The sequence below is a fragment of the Rhipicephalus sanguineus genome, chromosome 7 (genome assembly GCF_013339695.2).
Source record: "Rhipicephalus sanguineus isolate Rsan-2018 chromosome 7, BIME_Rsan_1.4, whole genome shotgun sequence".
Classification (NCBI taxonomy): domain Eukaryota; kingdom Metazoa; phylum Arthropoda; class Arachnida; order Ixodida; family Ixodidae; genus Rhipicephalus; species Rhipicephalus sanguineus.
This window is the reverse complement of record NC_051182.1, coordinates 83344137-83358638: the sequence shown is the minus strand read 5'-3', so window position 1 is coordinate 83358638 and position 14502 is coordinate 83344137. Positions and strand designations below refer to the sequence as shown.

The following is a 14502-nucleotide window of genomic DNA, read 5'->3' as shown; positions in this document are numbered from 1 at the left end:
AATATTTAGCCATTGAGTTAAATAATCCTAATAACACATTAATTATTTGCAAAACAAAAAATTGTCTGTAGTGAGCATGGTGGCTCTCATCAATTTAGGGAAATAGGTAAATCCTACTACTCACCACTGGTGCACAAAAAGGAGTAAGGTAACAGTTAGCTCAACACTAGGGAACAGGAAATACAACGGCGGCAGTGAGAAGAACCCGAAGCGGTGGAAAGCCTTCAACAACGACGACGGGCCCCTAGCTCTATGAGAGTACGAACGCTTCGTTTGAGTGTGAGTTTTTTCCTGGTTGGACATCCATGTCGTGTCTGTGATTGCGTGTGGTCTAACTCGAACCTCTCTGCGCTGTGAATCAGCGTAGAAACAACCTAGCAGCACCTGCCTAAAGCCTAGCAATGACCTAAGAGCAACCTAGAAACATCCCTGATCACCTGGCAAAACCTAGAAACAACCTAGAAGCAAGCAGGAATGTCGTATTTCGCAGTCCATGTCGCTTACCGCAGGCCACATATCATTTTTGCCATTATTTACACGTCTGTATTATAGGTACATCCATATGATTCTCTCTTCTTTTATGTGCCTCGACTTTTCCTCTACCTGTTCGCCAGGTGAGCTCAAGGCGTTCTCTCTCGCACAATAAAGTGTTCTATGAACAATTGTGCAAATTAGCATTCTCTGTTTCCTCTACAGTAACATCTGGCAGATGTGGGCGACTTCAAGTACAGTTATACTCAAAACTGGTTGGCCACCAGACTATATGGCTCAAAAAGGCCGGAACAATAGTACCGACATCCAGAATGCTAGTATGCAGATTCAATAAAGCAATCATTGGCACGCTATTCTTCTGTGAAATTTTAAGTAAGAGCTGTTATGTAAATTAAGAAAGTGTCAATCTGAAGTCGGCATTCGTATAATTATGGCGGTGCCTTATAAATGCTTCGCAAACAAAAAATCAGAATTCATTCAGCAGTTACCTTTCTTTTAACCTGAAAGGAAAGCAATCCGTAACTTACTCCTTGGACGTTGAGATACATTTATTAGCTCTGAAAATTGTACGCGGTATATGTGTACGAACTCAATGAGAAAATTATGTGTTGAAGTAGTAAAGCAGCGTCAAGTCACACGTCTACACAGCAGTCGTTATGTCCACTGCGGAACGAGTTGTGTCTCAACTCAGCTGTATGTTTGTTAAAGTTATGTCATATAGCTACCTTATACAGCGTTTCTATGATACAACTGTCTTTATACGTCAGCAAGTGGCAGTTCCACTTAGAAAACACAAGTGAACCTTGCTGTTGTGTGACTGCAGAGAGCTTAGAGTTTATTGACAATGAGTCACTCGAAAAGTCGTGCACACATTATAATGACATGCCCTTTCTGGGTTGTCGGATGTATGCTACAGACGTCAGCGATAAGCATTTTCAAGAAGTTCAAGTTTTGAACTTTTGCCGCAATATATTTTATCACGTACGACAGCTCGAACATAAACAAGAGCGATGAGAGAGCCACAAACGGAAGCCTCTCTCTGTCGGAGCTAATTATGCCCAACCTAAGTAAGCGTCAATTCAGTCGGCGTCAGGCTTCAGTGTGATTTAGTGGGTTCGATTCTTTGAGCGTGATCACCTTTGGCTTCTATAGTTTCAACCATTACCTACACATTCACGGCACATCAAGCAGGGAAGTGGAACCGAAGGTGCGTTCTTTCAACGGCAACATGTCGTAGAGATAGCAACAGCTGAAGAATTGCTTTATTCAACACTGCGACAACATTTGCAAATATTGTGACCAAGAACGTTCTCGATACATTGAAAACACAACGGAGTTATTGAAACAAAAACAGTCAGTCTACAGGTGTAGAATGTAGGCATAAATTGACGTGTCAATAATCGTAGCGGAGTGACGGCGTAATAGAGTTAAGACGTAGTGGAGCTAAGACGTACCAGTAGCGGTCACTTAAACGTACGGAGTGGATAGCCAATGATTAAAAACAAATCCAAAGCCGGTATCAAATTAGTTGAGAGTTGATAAACTCGCAGTAGCTAAGGGGAATTGGAGGTCACGGCTGAGGCTTTAGCACCTACTGCTTTCCATGCGTCGGCTGGAAGACAGAACAGGACGACGAAGTAGGGCCGTGCGGTGGGCCGTTCTCGCCGATCGCTATGTTGTCACGAGTCTGAGTGTAGAACAATATAGTATTGTGAGCTCTGACTGTGTGTGTTAGTCAATTACCTACAATACCGGTGTCCCGCAGTGTACACAGCATGGTCTGAGGATGAGGGTGACGATGTTGAGCGATACGAAAATGGCCATGCCTGAACAAAGTTTCCACAAAGCACTTGGGCGCAGGGCCTCATGGAATGGTGTCGCTTATACATCCTGACACCGGCCATGGCATGACAAATGCAATAATGTGAAAAACATCTTTGCCATCGCATGCAAAGTTTAAAGGCTGATTGATCACTTTTTAATTATAATCGAATAGATCAGGAAAATTCAAGGCTTTGTTATATAACCCGTTACCGTTTTATTAACGCTTTAAAAATACAATTTACACAGTATATGTGTGCGTGCGTGTGATCCCGGCAGTGTTAGCCAGCGCCAGTTGGAGCCATGACGGAGAGTGCGAAACACTCTGCTAGCTGACGTCACAAAGTACGAAAATGAATATATCTAAACTGTAGGAATGTGTTGTACCCGCCATGAAAATGTAACCTAAGAGAAGATGAACTGATTTATTTTTCGATTTATTTGTTGTTTTTTAGACACTGTAATTCATAAAGATTTAGAGTAGGAGTGGAGCAACATCGTATATCAATGGTAGACAGGTAATAGATCATCGGCAAAGAGACAACAATTCCGGGAAATGAATTAGGACGTTCAATTGTTTAGGAGAAATTGCTATGTTCTCACAAGTCCATTCTAAAGTGCAATGGCAAACAGATGTAAATTTGTGGAAGCTGCGTATACCGGAAGGCTGCAAGCCCTCAAGTATTTGCGTAGAGTGTTATTCTAGGCTACGTGGCTCTAAAGAGGAAAGCAGAGCGAAATCCCTGAAAAAAATGATGCACTGAGACGGCCTTTTTGGAGTTGTATAATAATAAAAGCACCCAAAAAGTGATCACTGTGCGTAATACCGTAAATGAAAAAATGCAGCAGCAACCCATTATTGGCGCGAAGTCTGAGGAAATAGCGGAGCTCGTCGCATTCCCTATTATGTCAGTAATCTGCAACTCGCCGCCACTAAACAGTGTTATATCCTCCATCCTCCTCACACTGACGTGTTATATTCTCCATCCTCCTCCTTTCCCTCTCCTCACACTGACGTCATAGCTCGTTGCCCTCCTTTCCCTTGCCAAATTCTGGCAATATTATTCTACATATTGTTATGCTACGATTTACCCTTCTCCTTTATGTTACGTTTTCTTCCTACCCCTCCAACCACTTCTCCTCACGCTCACTTCAATTTCCGACCTTTGATAATATTGATGACTAAGTTTTGCCCTCTTCCCTCCTCATTTTCCTCCTATTCGCCATCACTTTTTCAGACCCCTTATACAATGGAGTAGTGAAGAGGACGTCTATAGTGGCGCACGATTTGCAGCAATACCTAGTGGGCTTGTCCGTGCATCCTGTTGATTATACACGCCACTGACTCTATGGGTTCATTAGGTGAGCTGTTAATCAGTCTACCGGTCCACTCTTACGCCAGCGTTTATGCTCCTCAACTTCCTCATCTTCAGCATTACTTCCATTTCCCAACTTCTTGCGATACTACACTACACATGGCTATTATGTACCATCCCCTATCATCATTTCCCTCCTCTTTACGCTGACGTCATCTCCTTTCTACATCACTTACCTTTCCCACCCCTTGGTATACTGTACTATGTGCGGTCATGCTTTACCCTTTTCGCTCCTCCCAACGCTCACATCCTTTTCCGACCCCCTTGCTATAGCATACTATACTTTATCCTATCCACGTCCTTCTTTTCACTTCTGTGGCATTCACTTCTCTTTCCAATTCTGTGCTATGCTATTCTAAAAAGACAGGGCGTGCAAACACGGATACAAGAAAGAAGTCAGGACACCAAAAACGCCGACTAACAACTGAAGAGACGCACAACGGCGGAAATGAACGAAGGCACGAAAACTTATCTGCGCATGCCCATGCGACAGGCGAACCTATCAATCCGGCAGGCGTGGGGGTCTACGTGAAAGATCTCTTTTAAGGCATTTGATTTCATCTTTATTGAAGTTAATCGACGGTTCGCTCACGCACGCGCTACCACTATTCTCGATATGTCATGCTTCAATCATCAGGCGCGTTTTTTTTTTTCATTTCTATGCCGGTACAAGACTGCGCATTCAACGAATTTTGGCGTGCACTTACAATCTCGACAATGTAAAGATACATTAGAAGGTCACGCTCCTGTTAACGATCTCTTACGTTCCAACAACCTCTGGGTAATGCATCGGCCCGCCTGTCCTACGTAGATGCGACCGCAGCTGAAATGGACCTTACACACCACACTTGTACTGCAATCAGTGAATTCGTTGGTGTGTTTTACGAAACAAATATCGGTCAGATTTTGTCTTTTACTGGCTTAATCTTCCTCTGCACAGCGGCACAAATCTTACCTAGCTCACTGGCAGCCGTGAAAACAACATTAACGCCGTATCTACTTCCTACTTTCTTTAGCCTGTGAGATACGCAATGAATGTACGGTATACCTACGACACGTTTCTTCCTATCGCTTTCTGCAACCATGCTCGGACTTAACATAATGAATTTCTTTAAACGTTCAGCGACAGTGGCCGATGCACCACGAGTATACCCTACATATAAAAGACGCGTAACGGTGCGTTAAGGTAGGTCACCACCTTCAAGAAAAAATTTTTCAGCTGCAGTCTAAAAGTTATAATTATAATTTTGGCTTGTAGGGCTGATGTTAATTTAAACTTTCGAATAACGAAACTGCTAAAAATGTACAAAAAATTATAAAAATCATAATGCGCCAAAATATGCAGGTTGCACAAACATTCATAACTACAAAATGGTTCGTGCAATTCAAACGCAACTTGGCAGGTTCGTAGTCAGGACTATCCTGTTGCTATCCTATCTCTAAGCTAAGGCGCGTTATCGTGAAAAGACTGAAAAATTTATACTTCACAGCTTTGTTTTGCACAAAATTGGCCATAGTACAAAACGTGACTGCTCCTTTTCAATAATTCTGTTTGAATGCACAGCTCAGCCTATAAGGAAAGAGTGCGCAAAATTGTATGTGAAATTGTTTATCAGAAGGAAAGTTATCACTGTTTGTCTAAGTGTAGGATACAAAAATTGATGTTTTGAGAAAAATGGCTCTAAATATTTTCATTGAATGTGCATATAATAAAGAAGCTTTGAATCTGTCTGATGTTCTCTAGGTTCATAGCTGGGGACCTCTTCTGAAGCGGCGGATTCTCCTTTTGAGCGAGCTAAAGAACATATATTTTTTTTTCTAGCTCGTTTTGAGTCTCCGGCTTGCGTTGATGCTTCTCCTTCGTCCAACACTTTGCCATATTTCATGGAGTACTATAACTTATTCTATGAAAGACCAGAACTAAGTCCAAGAGCTCGAAGCGGTGTACGAAAAAGGACTCACAGCCGAGCGAAAACGCGCGCAGCTTAAACAACAGTGTGAAGCGGTGTAGTGTAAATTTTCAAATGAATCGTAAACATCATGCCCCGCAAGCGTTAGAGTGTATTTAGGCAACTTAGCATTATGTAATATATATAAATAAAAAGATTATGACGACATGGCAGGTGCTGTTGAATCACAAACATTCAGTTTCGGTTTCGAATGCGCCTAAGAGGTGTTGGGAAAATGGTCATAACTGTCGAACGGCTCAATATAACGAGATAATTCTTTTGGTAAATATTTTTGAATAGGCAAGGAGCTTGAAAGTGTCGAATCCAAAAACATCATTTAAAATAATGCGTTTATGAAGGCGGTGACCTACCTTAAAGCTATCATCATTTTGTGCTCATACGACTTGGTGAGGGCTGCCTTCAGGCAAGACATGGCGATGCCTTTTTTACAACCATCGAGTGCTTCGACGAAATATTTAACAGCGGTTTTGAAGATCTAGGAGAATACTGCTAGCACACGTGGTTCTTCTGAAACGTTAAGGAAATGTCTAGAAATTGTATTCCATTATTTTGAGGCGTGCTCTACTCCACATCTCAAGCAACAGTAATGAGATGGAAAGACAAACACAACTGAAGGATTCCATGGTCGTAGTCGTCATGTACCCGTATATGTCTTCCTCGCTTGAAGAAACGGTAATTTTCGGAGCGATGTTTACAATTTTCGGAGCGATGAAAAATTATTATCATCAACAATACCTCGTGCTGGGTGAGAAAAATACATACCGCGGAAAGCAAAGGCTGATGTGAACAGCCTAGCCGGATCTTGCTGTCGTACGCGGCAAGCAGAGCTCAGAAGTGGAGCGTGAAGTTGCCATTCGCTCAAGTCCGCACTTTTCATGCAGTGAACCATCCTTGTTGTTCTTTTCGGAAAGCGTGTGCAAGGTCTATTTCGTCGTGGAGCACATTACTGCTGTGAACAATACTTGACATAAAAAGGGTGTCTTTTGCATAGGAAGCATTTTGCCGCGGCGTGGCGGCATGAGCCGACGCCATTGTCGCTACCTGTGCAGCTTCCAGCGGGCTACGCGGCCCGATTAAAAAGGCGCTTGAAGCGTGTGACAAGTTCCTGTAACTGTACATGTAGATCAGGAGAAGAGTCAGTGAAAACTATTGAAGATTTCCGGCGATGTAGGCGGCATTGAGGCCACAACTTCAGGGTCAAGGTGGCAGCATGGTGTCCTTAGACGTGGACGGGTGTCTCGCCAGATTCGAAAAAGAAATGCGGCAATCTATTCATGAGACACAAACTTCAATACTGCCCCCATTCAAAGATTACCTTGAGAAGTGTATCAGGACTAGCCTGAGATAGAAATGGCAAGCACCTTGTCAGATACAATTGTTATGTTAATGTATGACAGCAAATAATTATCGTGTCGATTTCCTGAAGCGTATCTTCGTGCAATTGCGAAGTACTTTTGCCTAGCCCTAGATGATTCCCTGGCCGACGTGGAACATTGTGCGCATAAATATAGTTCATATATGGCGAATCGTTTTTAACCAACTGGCCACATACACGATGCCCTTTGGTAGTCGTGCGACACTACCATCTTTGAGCCTTTTCAGACGCTCGCGAATGCAAAATAAATAAGACGCTTGAAGGTACCTGCCAACACAAACGATCCATTGAATGCCACAGCGCAAAACAGGCTCGTGAATTACAGGTGTGTCAGACTGCGCGTCATCGTTGTCATATACTAGCCTCGCTTAAAAAATTCCAGGCTGTATCCGTGCTTTTCCGTAAAACAATTTTAAGCGACATTAAATACAAACACAGTGCTTACACATCATTCAAATATTTCCCGTATGTGTTTGTAAGGAGTGATTTTCTCCCACTGCAAGTTCAATTGATGTATGAAAATATATGAACTTCTACCAATTTCTTTTTTCTAACACGCCTGTTAACTCAATTTTCTTCTTCTGATGCAGGTATGCCTAGAGGAATGAGTTACTACATTTCACTACTTGCGGTTCTATTGTGTTGGCTGCCTTCTCTTCACGCGGCTTTTAGTAAGTGCCCCACATGTGCGCATTCGCTCTCCTGCATGATGTTACTATGGAGTAATAGAGTGAGCTTGCCTTATGTTAAAATACGCAACGCGAAAGCGCAGTTTATTATGGCAAGAACTATGATGCATTCTGACTTAACATGTGTCTTATTTTAGAGCGCAGCTCTTAGGAGCCCGTTCCTGCGTTGAGCGGTGACGCCGTCGCCGTCAGTGACGTAACCAATAGACATTAAAACATAACATGAGAAAAAAAAACCAGAATCGAATGGGGTTTGAAACCGGGCCCTCTGCGTGGCAGTCGATCACTGTGCTGGGCAAATGGAATACCAGTCGCGTCTTGGCGCTTCTGAAGCCTGGCAAAACACCTGACGCACTATTGTCCTGCAGACCAATTGTCCCTGCATGTTGCGTTAGCAAGCTCATCGAGAAAATGGTGTTTACGAGGCTGGAATGGTTCCTTGGGAAGGACAACCTCTATCCAGGCATGATGACAGGTTTTCGCAATGGGAGGTCTCCTTTTGACAGCGTGGTCGATTTTGTATCAGCTGTTGAAAAGAATATAAACTGGGGGACCCTTAGGCTTCGCCTTTAAGAGTTGAACGCGATAGCGAGATCCGACCCCAGTGCGAACTTCAACCACTAAGTGCATACTTATGTAGCGACTCAAAGACGACGAAAAGCTGCTTTGGCTGGGGAACTGGGGAAAGAGAAAGAAGATTTTGGCGCAGTCTTCGACAGGATTAAGAACGCAACTATGTGAATAACTTTGACTTTATCCTGAAGTTCAAGTGACAGGCCATATTTTTCGACGTGTGACGAGAATGAAGAAACGTATGAATTGCCTGAAAGTATCACGACTTCCGAACTACGTGAGTTCGTCGCTCAGAAAGCCGGGAAGACGCCGGAGGGGATCGACAACCAACCATCAGGGAAGATGAAACTGAAGCACTCCGAGTTTCAAGAATACATCATGAGGCCGCTTTTGAAAGCGTCGTGAAGGGTTGCGCCAAGCAAAGAAGATTACTCCGTTGGCTCATGCCTGATGGAAATGCTCCACCGTCAGCAGCAGCACACAGAGCGACAGCAGCAGTTCATGGACAGTCTTCTTGCCGTCATCCAGGCACAACAAAGACCCAACAAGGAGATAGCAAAGCCTGATCCATTTGATGGTGAAAGCACAAGGCCGGACACCTGGATCAAGTTCTACGAACACGCGTGTGAGGACAACTTGTGGCAAGAATCCAGTGAGCGCATCAGGAACATGCGTCCATTCCTTACCGGACTGGCTCAAAAGTGGTACGAGCTTCACTACGCTGGACACGAGACCGACACATGGGATGAGTGGAAAAGCAGTTTCCTGGCAGCTTTCGACGAAAACCCCGTTGAAAGGTGGGACCGAGCAATTTTTTACAAATTTTGATCAGGAAAGCCCCTAGAGTATTTTTATGAGAAAAGACGGCTTCTTCAAATGGCAAACCCGGAACTTCCGGAATCAGCCACAGTTCCGCTCATTATTCACGGCCTTCCTAAGGAACTCCAGAGACAGGCACAAGTGCAATCGCCAAAAACTGCCGAGGAACTTCTAGATTCTTCCATGAACCTCTCAATTGATTCGAATTCCCAGAACCCACATCGGCGAGATTACCATCCCGACAGGGCACCTTGGAGGTCACGCGATCCTGACAATTGGCATGGTCGAAACCGAGTGGTGAATGTAATCTCCAATTCCAGTAACGACCAAGAGCATATGGCTTCTTCGCATCCAGATGCAGCTGAAACAAAAAACGAATAAAAGAGGGTGCACAGTCCCACCCGACGACAAAATTGGAGACTGTTTTTCTAACGCTCTTAACCTTCTGGATATCAAACTAAACGTCAATGGTGAAGATGTTGATGCTCTAGTAGATAGTGGGGCATCTGTGCCTGTCATAAATGAGGCACTTGTAAAGAGGAAAGAAATTATTCAAGGGAGGTCGGTACAAGTACAAAGTTTTGATGGGACGAGACAAATTTTTGATAAATGGGTGAGAACAAGTGTCTCTTTTGAAGGCCAGAATGCTGACATTGACGCTCTCATAGTAAAAGGGTGTGACTACAAATTTTTACTTTCTCGACCTGATATGAAGACCCTAAAGTTAAACATTTATTGGAATGATGTGACTGTGACGAAAGAGACGTGCGCCTCCTTGAGTATCGCACATCGCCTTATTACATGTGAATACGACGTCCGCCGCAAGTTCCCCGAACTTGTCTGCTTAAGCAACTATGCAACAGAATTTTCGGTTCCTTACAGGAGAAAGCCTTACAACATGTCACGCGAGAAGAAAATTTGGTTGAAAAGCGAGATCCAAAATATGTTAGATGCTGACATAATACGGCCATCGGTGTCTAGTTCGCCTCACCAATTACGCTGGCTCTTAAAGAAGATGGATCTTTGAGACTAAGTACAGACTACCGAATCTTGAATCACCAAACAGACCTATACCCTTTTTCCAATGCCAAGAATAGATGCAATAATTGAGGAAACAGGAGCTTGCAAAGTCTTTTCAAGAATAGATCTTTGCAAATGATTTTGGCAGGTACCACTCGAAGAGGAATATAAAATGTACACGGCCTTTGTCACTCCCTTTGACGTATATGAGGGCAATCGCTTACCTTTCGGTTGGAAGAACAGCGCTACCTGGTTTCAAAAGATGATGAATGGCGTCTTGAAACCCTTTCTTGGGGTATTTTGCAACGTCTATATCGAAGATATTTTATTCTCTTCAAACGATGAGAGGTCTCACGCTGAACATCTGACTGCTGTTTTTATCGCACTGAGCGAAGCTAAACTGAAAGTAAATTTTAAGAAGAGTGAGTTCTTCAAGGCAAAAATTACATTTCTTGGACGCGTCCTGGATGGATTTACTAAAAGCACTAAGGAAGAGTCCGTGGAGCGCGTAAGGCACATGAAGAAGCCAGATAGTGTACACGCGCTCAGTTTTCCTTGGGCTTGCCGGACACTTCAGAAACTTCATAAAAAAATTTTGCGGCCCGAGCGAAACCATTGAACAATTTGGTTCACAAGAACACAGATTTTATTTGGACTGATGAATGTGAAAAGGCTTTCGATGACTTAGTATCAGCCATATCATCAGATCCGATCCTTACGCTACCCGATTTCATTCTTCCCTTTAAAGTGGCGACAGATGCTTCCAACTTCGGTGCAGGTGCTGTTCTGTATCAGCAAAAACATGAAAGAGGAGCCCAAATTATTGGCTACTATTCGTATACGTTTACGAACACATAGTGTAGGGTTGCGCGAAAGAACACGGACGAAGGGAAGTGGACAGGACGGGCGCAAACTTCCCTTCGTCCGTGTTCTTTCGCGCAACCCTACACTATGTGTTGACCTGTGCACCAACTAGCCCAAATGAGAGCTTTACTGCAACGTTTACGAAGGCAGAGCAGAACTACAGCCCAACAGAGAAGGAGGCATTGGCTGTTGTTCTAGCAGTGAGGTATTTTCGATCTTACATCGAAAGTACAAAATTCAAACTCTGCACTGATCATCAGGCACTTAGCCATTTGCTGAATGTTTCACAACCAAAAGAGATAACGGCCCGCTGGATCAGTGAAATCCAGCAGTTTGACTTTGAAGTCGCACACAGAAGCGGGCAAGAATTATCAGATGCCGATGCACTTTCTCGGCTTCCAATAATCAGTGGCTGTGGGAAAAAGGAAAGTGTGAACTTACTCAAACTCTGGGAAGGTACAGAGCAATTGATGCCCATAGGAGGAAAGTTCCAGGTTCCAGCTACGTTGGTGCGAAAGGTTCTTGAGCTGTATCATGACAGCCCACATTCAGGAGGACACGATGGGTTTTGGCGAACCTATTACAAATTGAGAAGGCGATTTCCATGGCCAGGAATGAAGAAGGATGTTGCCGATTACATCAGCTCCTGCCACGATTGTCAACTCAACAAGGCTAAATACAAGCAGAAAACGGACACTATGATATTCCCACCTCGCGCAAGTGTGCCGTTTGAGACCGTTCATGTTGACTTCGCTGAGCTAAAGAAAAAAAGCGAAGGCGTGAGGAGAACTCAGTCTTTCTTAGTATGCATTGACGAATGCTCAAGGATTGGTGCGGCCAAGCCAGGAAGGGAGAATGCGCAAACCGTCATAGCACTACTGAACAGGGACATGTTTAAGGGACTGAAATGCATTGTATCTGACAATGGATCGGCATTTAGGAGCCAGGAACTTGCTAAGTGGGGACAGGAAAAAAACATCACTATGAAGTTCACAGCCCCATACCACCCGTCAGCCAACGGGCTCGCAGAACGGGTCATACGAGACATAAAACAATACATAAGCATGTACCCGGAATTCCCAGGAGGGTGGAAATGTTGCCTACAAGCAGCAGTGTCGCATCATAATAGATCCCATACAAGTGCTTTGGGATGCATTCCCAAGTATGCGGCCTTCGGTGAACCGGCGTATCTGCCTGCAGACGACACGCTGGAAATCAAGACAAAACTACACCTTGAGGAGACCAAGAAGACTGCAGAGAGCCAAAGAAAACACAGGGAGTCGCTTAAACGAGCGTTTGACAAGCGTCATAACAACAAGATCTCCAATATTACTCTAGGTGATCTAGCTTCGATACGGAAAGGCTATGGCAGTCATAGTGCAAAACTGTTGGGACCATTTAAGGAGACCAAAACGGCTACAAAAGACGGAATACTTAAGACCATCGGCTACGTAACGGAAGATGGTGTCATGGAAATAGCTGCCATCGGCAATGTAATTCCATACACCCAGCGGAGGGACAAAACAAAGCAAGGGAGAGTGTAGCGACTCAAAGACGAAAAACTGCTTTGGCTGGGGAACTGGGGAAAGAGAAAGAAGAAGAATAAAAAATCGTCTGTCTCTGTCCGTCTTGGAATGTTACAACTTAATAATGTGTGTTGTTACACACACGCGCACAACACACACACGCGCGCACTATGTATCTATAGTAATGGTACTTTCGATCTAAAGCACTTCCCTGTGCTAGAGTCGAGACATATTTCTCACAATGCCTCACAGATGGCAGCAGATTATCTAATGTTTGCTGTTTGCTTGATCAACGCCTCCTCTAGAAAGGAGCATGACTTCCGAGATGGCGGGCGCGCGCCCGCCATCTCGGAGGCCATAAACGGAGGCGTTGGCTTGATATGTTTTCAGCTAGATGGACATAGTTGTCCATTTTTGTAGCTCTTTGAAAGTTCGTGTGTGTTTTTAGCAGCGATGGCTGCACTATCCCGGCTTTTTTCGAAGCATAGCGTCGCGCAAAAAACGTAGCTTGATGGCTTCGCCAATGCGCCTACAAATAGCCGAATAGCCTCATTTTCAGCGTGACACCTGCCGAACCAAATGCGTTAAGAATACTCCTTCCACTACATGGCATTCTTGTACTTTTCTTCTCGAAGCAGTTGCAAGTAACATTCTGGCCTTGTGGTAAGACCCCTGCTCGCCACGTAAACGACCGGCTTCGATCCTCAGTGGGACTGACGATTTTTAGTGTTCATTTCATTTGCATCTTTCTCAATGAACGATTTTTCTCTCACAAGCGACGTAGCGACGCCGACACCGATGGCGGCATTTCTGCGAAACGAGCTCTCTAACGCTGTTGCGTTAAAATATGGGTCAACGCTTGACAGGAGCACACTTCTTGGAAGTCAAGGGCGCATATGATAATCTGTTACAAGACGCCATTCTCGATGCACTTGAGGAGCTAGGGATTGGAGGCAAGATGTTTCTCTGAATAATGAATTACATACAGGCAGGAGCGTATTTACGAACACGACAGTTGGCGAGATAGTCATCACGTACTTCTTCATGGCGTTACTTAAGGTGGCATTCTCAGCCCGACGCTTTTCAACATAACCCTGAGTAGACTCGCGATGTAGTACCAGAGACTGCTAGGATGAGCCGGTACGCAGATGACATCTGCATATAGGCTTCCGGTGTCTCACGGCCACATCTTCGTGCAAAACTGCAACGTGCAGTGTCAGTCACCCCTAAATATATGCCTTTGCGATGTCTACAATTGGCGAAAGCGAAGTGTGCGGCCCTTGCATTTACGCGCGAAGTGGTGTAGCGCTACCAGATTTCAATATATTCCGCGGCCGTACCATGAGTAACGCGTCACAGATTTCTAGGAGTGATGATTGATCGTAACTTGTCATGGCCGAAGCATGTGTCGATACTTGAGACCAAACAAAGCAGCTTTATACAGATGTTTAGATATTGATAAAGAACAGCCGCCACAACGTGGCTGCATGAAAGTAGAGGAAGACGACATCGCTCTTGGTTGTTGTTGGACTGGCGTCATCTTGTCCAGCCTGCGCTGTGCATTGTAAATATCTGTTTAAACAAGCTACCCATAACATTACTTCTGGAGGTGCACCATTCCCGTACCTCCATGGAGACGCGCAGTCGACGCAACACCGGCGACCCCTCGCCGACTTCCTCTACCGTTACTTCATCACCACCAACCCCTTAAGCTCAAGACACAACCCACGTCACAATCTAGACCACTTCCCTCCCAGGATCAAGGCACTTTCCCCGGCTACACGAGCACACAGGCTTAGGTGCTACAAGAATAATAAACGTCGGCCGCTTTTTGCAATATTTTCAGCGTATCAAGATAGACAGGCGATTTTAGCCAACGCGAAACAGTTAAAACGCTCCAATATAGTATATAAGAATATTACTCTGTGACAGTGCACAGGAAAAGAAAGTTTCTTTGGGAATTCGGCAGAATTAACG

At 44.4% G+C, this 14502-nt stretch overlaps 1 long non-coding RNA gene across 1 annotated transcript in view; it reads left to right on the top strand.

Annotated features, from left to right (window-relative positions):
* The first annotated feature begins 1613 nt into the window (after positions 1–1613).
* Positions 1614–14502, top strand: part of LOC119400766 (uncharacterized) — a 43631-nt gene continuing 30742 nt past the window's right edge. The window contains exons 1-2 of the long non-coding RNA XR_005185214.2: positions 1614–1699; positions 7625–7705. This is a non-coding gene — a long non-coding RNA (uncharacterized LOC119400766). The remainder of the gene's footprint in view (positions 1700–7624; positions 7706–14502) is intronic.